The 6,413-nt window shown below is 36.7% G+C and overlaps 1 long non-coding RNA gene across 1 annotated transcript; it reads left to right on the forward strand.

Annotated features, from left to right (window-relative positions):
• The first annotated feature begins 2,514 nt into the window (after positions 1–2,514).
• LOC132766686 (uncharacterized) lies at positions 2,515–6,034 on the forward strand. Its single transcript, XR_009630544.2, has 3 exons — positions 2,515–2,577; positions 3,533–3,626; positions 5,773–6,034. It is a non-coding gene; the product is annotated as an uncharacterized lncRNA (long non-coding RNA).
• Positions 6,035–6,413: the final 379 nt, after the last annotated feature.

Raw genomic sequence — 6,413 nt, forward strand, 5'->3', positions numbered from 1 at the left:
TATGTGTGGCTTCAGATTTTTTTTCAGTTTCTGCTATTTTAAATCTCATTCCAACTACTCAGCCAGCTTGGAAGCAAGTGCACAACAATAATGTTTACAGTCCAAGCAGTATCAGATTTGAAATGTCAGTACATTACATAGATGCATGCCTGATAGAATAGCTTAGTGTGTTGTATCAGTGGACACAGTTAATATTCACAGGTGAAATCTGTTTTTATATAATGATACCAATTTGGTACCACTTTAACTTTCATGCCTTTATCCTATGGAATCCTGGGGTTTATAGTTTGGCAAGGCACTTAGAATTTCCTCATTCAAAGACAGTGAGCTCTCTACCAGAGAATCCTATGTACCTCACTAAACTACCAATTCTACTACTGCATGGGATATAATGAGTAGAAAAGTACTATCAAAGTGATATAACTGAGCAGTGCAGATATGGCCAAGTGTTGGTTTTGTCTGTGTATCTGGCTTGTTAACATTCTGGGTGAAATAGTCCAAAATTATAACTGATCACACAAATTTCAATAGCTTATTTATACAACATATCCATCTTTCCTCAGGTTTACTGACCAAATCCATTGATCATCCTTTGCTTTATTCTGTAATGCCCAGTGGGTCAGACACAGCTTCTAGTACTGAAAATGAACTAGAATACCAAACTCCAAGGATGGTTGAGTTTAATGGTGACATCCCAGCAGTGTCTTCCTCAATATTAAAAACAGATTATGATAATCCCTACTCAGTTGTCACACCTCCGGCACCTTCCACACCTTCTCTCCAAAGGTCATCTCCACAGAATTTGATCCGAGATTTAAAGGAAGTGCAAATGAAAAGGGCAAAAAGTGACATGCCATTAACTCCTTTCGGCCAAGATGTACTACTCTCTCAGATCAGAAAAGAAGCACAACTGAAAACGGCAAGTATTTTTATTCTAGTGTCTATATTCTTGAATCATTTTGACCTGACAGAATTTTAAGGACTGTTGTTTTTGAGTCATCTATTGAAGCAACATTTCTTAAAATTCAGATATATATTTTTGGCATTAATGTTGTATAAAGCCCACCAGGCAACTAATGTAAAATATGAGCCAAAGTTATTGATAAACATAGTATGTATTGGTCACACATTTTAGGTTAATACAGACTTTGAGCATTGCTTGGAAGTTTGAGCCATGATGAGAGAGATTTCAGTTTTCTTAAGGGACTTACAAGACACTCCAAGTGCAGCATAACAAAAATGAGAATAAAACAATATCACATAAATGATAAAACAACCACTATCAACACATATAAAAATAAAATAACACACTTTTTAAGAATCTTTCAGTATCATAATTATCTTCTCTTTTTTCTTATATAATTGAACTATAATAACTAGACTTTTATTAAGACTCCTAACCAAAACTGACCAGAGTTTAGAAAGTTAGTTTTAAGGAGGATAAATATAGTGAATACTGAATCTATCCCTAAACACAGAGGGGGAAAAATTGATGCTCTGAGCATTGTAGCATCCTACTACTTGCTGCTCATTTATGGATGGTTTCAGCATAACATCTTATCCATTCTTCTGCAAAAATAATTTTCCAAGATCAGTGGATGATTTTGGGTTGGAGTCCAACATTCTTAGTCACAGCTCCATATTCCTAAGTATTTTGAAAGTATGTAACTCCATATTTATCTTGCTTGTCCAAGCAAGGGCTATTATTCACATGTTAAAATTACAGGAAAGATAGAGATACATATAATCATGTATGCCGAGGTAGTCTGATAAGACGTTCATCCATATAATGAGATAGGATCTTGAGATGAATAACCCATCTTGTGTTTTAACACTTATTGGTCTGTCTACTTATCAGGTAGGTTTTAGTCAGGAAAATTGCCCTTGTTACAGTGATCTCAGTCAACATGGGGTGGAGGTTTAAGTATTGGACTAGGACTGGAGGAGACCAGAGCTTGAATCACCATTTGGTCATAGAAATACATTGGTTGATCTTGGGCGAATCACTCTCTCAGCCTCCTCTGGAGAAATCTTATTGAGCAAACCCCAGAAGAGGGTTGCTATAGGTCTGAGTTAACTTGAAGGCACATAACAATAACACCTTCTCAGTGATTTTTTAAAACCTTGACTTTTACACAGAAGAAGACCTTGGATTGTCTAAATTCCTTGATTTTGCACCTGCCACTACTCACTAGCTCTTCTAAGTACATGTAAGGTGGAACAAGAAATTCCCCCAACTTCCAAAAGTGATGTTGATTGCAGTAAAAGGTGGCATTACATTCTCACTACAGGAAGCTGTTGTAAGTTTCGTAAGAACAGAGTTGGGGGTGTGGGGAGGCTGAGAGGAAGCCGACTGTGTAACACCAACACCATAGTTGCACAAGCTTCAGTTGCACAAGCAAAACTGTCTCAGTCACTAGAGGCTTACTCTAATCTCTTATGTTTAAAAATAAAATAAAAATCAGACCTAAATCCCAGTGACAGGCTAATTACTTCAATCTCTTTTCGTAAAAGCAAGAAGAAAGCTGATTGAGTTGAAGTATCTTGCACAACAGAGTGCCTGGGGCTCCCGTGGAGGTGGAAATCTTTGTTTCCTAACTTGCCATCCTTCAGCTGTTGATTGTTATTTTTATCATTTATTTCAGACATGTGGGAGGATATTAGCATGATCAGAAATGGTTTGTTTTAAAGTCTAAAGTTACAGCTGTCAGACTCTGAAAATAAAAGCCCTCCAGTTTATCTTACAAATTGTTTGAATTATGTTTGAATTATGTTTTCTTTTTAAAAAAATCAGTTGTATTGCTTTTTCTAAAATCTGGCATCTCTCAATTATCCATTTAAAAAAAGCAAACAAAGGGAATGTTTCTAATGTTCTAAGTCTTTTGCATCCATATCATATAGATGGATAATTCTTTTTTTTTCTTTTTTCTTTTTTACAAAAGTGTGATTTAGCGTGAGACAATGACAGAAGTTGTGAGATAATTTTGATGTTCTCATTATTTGGTGGTTTTGAGGATACAATATGTAAGGATAACAGCTGCTGATCACTACTTGATGAAATCTGCTGCAGATGTATATTTGATCAAATTCTGTGTATTTGCCCATGTGCATGAGATTTTTCAATAATGCGAGAACAATTTCCTATCTCTCAAAAGCATCCAGTAAGGCTAAGGAACCTTTGGTCCTCTAGATGTCTTAATCTACAACTTTTATCAGCTCATCTAACCTGCCAAATATTACATTATCATAAAACCCATCTAGAGAGAGCTATATATGTCAGGTGGTTGTGATATTTGTTGCTCTATTCCAATGGTCCCCAACCCTTTTTGGGTACAAGAGCAAAGCAATGGGATAGGGCAAAGTTATGGAGGGTTCTGAAGGTAAGGACAAGCAGTCAGCAAGTCATTTGATGCTGACCTAACATAACTTTTAAAAAGAACCCGGTGCTTACTTTACTTACAGTTAGTTCCACAGTAGACTACAGACTTCCTAAGAACTACATCACTGTTCAATTTTGTGTGTCTGAAAATAGGTGACTCAGAATCCAATACCCCTAAGTGGTGAAGGAATAGTAGCAGAACTTCAGGATATCATTGAGAAGAGGAACAAGGCAATACATGGCTCAGGTAAGTGACTCCAAACTCCCCGTTCTTGCTTTCCAGTGAACAAAACAGGCTTGGTTTCGAATTCTTTTCAGAAAGTGTCTTACTTATTTATTTATTTATTATTTAAACCATTTATATTCCTCTCTTCTCACCCCAAGGCGGACTCAGGGCGGAGCACAGCATATATATGGCAAACATTAAATGCTGGGACAAGAATTCATTATACGGATACATCAACATTAAAAACATTTGTCTCAATATTAAGATACACTATTTAATTTAATAACATTTATTGGACAAAGTAACTTATTTGGCAAGAGCGGAGAGATCAGCTAGTGTTTCACTTTTCTTTGGGCCCTTCCAGACAGGCCCTATATCCCAGGATCTGATTCCAGGTTTTCTGTTTATTCCAGATTATCTGGCAGTGCAGACTCATATAATCCAGTTTAAAGCAGAAAACCAGGGATCAGATCCCGGGATATAGAGCCTGTTCGGAAGGGCCCTATGAATCTTTGGGTATCCCTTTATTGGCCAACTGTATAAAGCTAGCAAGAAATATGTTTAACTTGATTTACTTTTAAATGCTATAGAAATAAATAATATTTGAAATCTTGGAGAACTCACTGTTAAAGGGAACCATGGTTTGGTATCGTAAATTTCTAAAAAGTTTATTTGGATTCTAAGGCTTATTGTAAAGGCTGGAAGTGTCAGATTTTGTTTCCTTCGGGGTCTCTTGAGTAGGGCAGAAAAGGAAAGATTGGTGGTCTTCAACTAAACCCTTAAATTATTTCAAAGAGTCATGTTGAACCACTTGCGTCTCTGAAGCTGTGTCTAGTCTCATATTTATTTGGCCAGGATTAAAATAAAAACCTAGAAATATTTCATTTACACCTGTTCCATTTAAACACAATTTACATGCTAATAACAGGCAACAAAAAAATTATCTCTATGGTAACGTATTTTAATTTCATTCTATTTATTACTCTTGATTCTTGTTAATTAGAACCAATGCAAGTAACAGCTGGTGTTTATCGATTTCTTCCCTAGTGAACTTAGAACTTTTTTATTTCTTAAAATGTTTTTGATCTGATTTTCTATTCCTTAATTTCATTTGTTGCTATCTTACCTTATTTTATAATGCCTCCAAGCTACACAAGCTAGCCACTTGCTGTAGTTCTAGAATCAACTGTTTCTTCTGCTTAGTTTCCCAATGCTTTAAAAAAAGCAGTGCTTTATAGTGCTCTGGTGTAGATTGTGTCTGGCTGGCATGTGCACAGGAGCATTTTGTTTAGGAGATTGCATACAAGGCCCCACCTACACTGATCATTTAATGTAGTTTGAATATAGCTTCATACTGTAGTGGCAAGATAACAAACACTCAGGAGAACATGCAGAAGAAAGCTCTTAATGCACATTAGTGTTTTGTGGTTTATGTAATTGCCATCCAGGCCTCAAACTGGTTCCAGGATTTCCTATGTGATCATCTGCACAGTGGAGCCCCAGTGGTGCAATGGGCTAAACACTTGTGCCAGCAGGACTGCTGACTGAAACATCAGCGATTTGAATCTGGGGAGTGGGGTGAGCTCCCATATGTCAGCTCCAGCTTCTCATGCAGGGACATGAGAGAAGCCTCCCACAGGATGGTAAAACATCCAGGCATCACCAGGCATCTCCTTGCAGAGAGCCAATTCTCTTACACCAGAAATGACTTGCAGTTTCTCAAGTTGTTCCTGACACAAAACAAAAATCTGCACAGCAAACCTATGTTCTTCAATACCAATTGGAAACTGCATTAAATGTTCAGTGTAGATGGGACAATGTGGTGTAAATTTTACTTACTATAAAGTAAAATCCAAAACACTCTAGGAAAATACAAATGTCACTGATTGCAATGTGTGGTTTTTTTAATTTGCTCACCATTAAAATGCAGTTCATATATGAATCACCCACTTTTGCCTCTTTGCAGCCCATCCAGGCAAATTTGTACTCAGACGTGTAGGCTTCTTTAAAAATAACGGAGTATATTTTCAGACATGCATGGCTAGTGGTGTTCACTTCATAGCACATGTTGTCAACAGTTCCAAGTAATACATGATTTTAGAGAGAATAATTACAGTACTTGCTTCCATTTAATACTACTATTCACATGTTTTGTTTTTCCTTACAGATACTGAAGAGTCTGACTTAGACAATGAGGAAGAATGGGAAGATTAAAACATTTTGCATCACCAGGAGACGAGATTAAGAATGTTAACTGCCACTTGCTCTTTTAATACAAAATGCTAATAAAGATTAACTAGAAGACTTGGAGAATAGGAAACAGTTTTACACGAGGAACATTTAAAATGTGAATGGCTTCTGATGTGGTTCAAGACATAGAGATAATAATGACTGCTAATTTTAATTAATAAATTTTAGATTATAAATTACTGCTTCATTTGTATGCATTACTTCTTTACTACAGATTGTCTTCTTTGGTGTACAGTATATATTAACAATATAAATATAAAAAGTGATGTGTTGCTTGAACCCAGCAGTTCCCAATCTTTGAAATCAAGGTTCGGAATTCCTATTGGCCAAACTGACTAGGATTTCTGGGGGTTCAAGTTCAATGTACCCGGAGGAGCAAAGTTTGGGAACCACTGCTTCTGTGTATCTTCCATTTCTTTGTGAGAAAGTGATTCCTTTGGAGATGGAAATGGAGTCTCCAATTGGTTACTATGAAAGCAGAATAGGATAGTTAATCACCCCCGCCCCCAACACAAAGGAAGGCACAGAGAGGGAAAGAAGTTAGTGCATAATGGCCTC

The sequence above is a fragment of the Anolis sagrei genome, chromosome 2 (genome assembly GCF_037176765.1).
Source record: "Anolis sagrei isolate rAnoSag1 chromosome 2, rAnoSag1.mat, whole genome shotgun sequence".
In the NCBI taxonomy this organism is placed as follows: Eukaryota; Metazoa; Chordata; class Lepidosauria; order Squamata; family Dactyloidae; genus Anolis; species Anolis sagrei.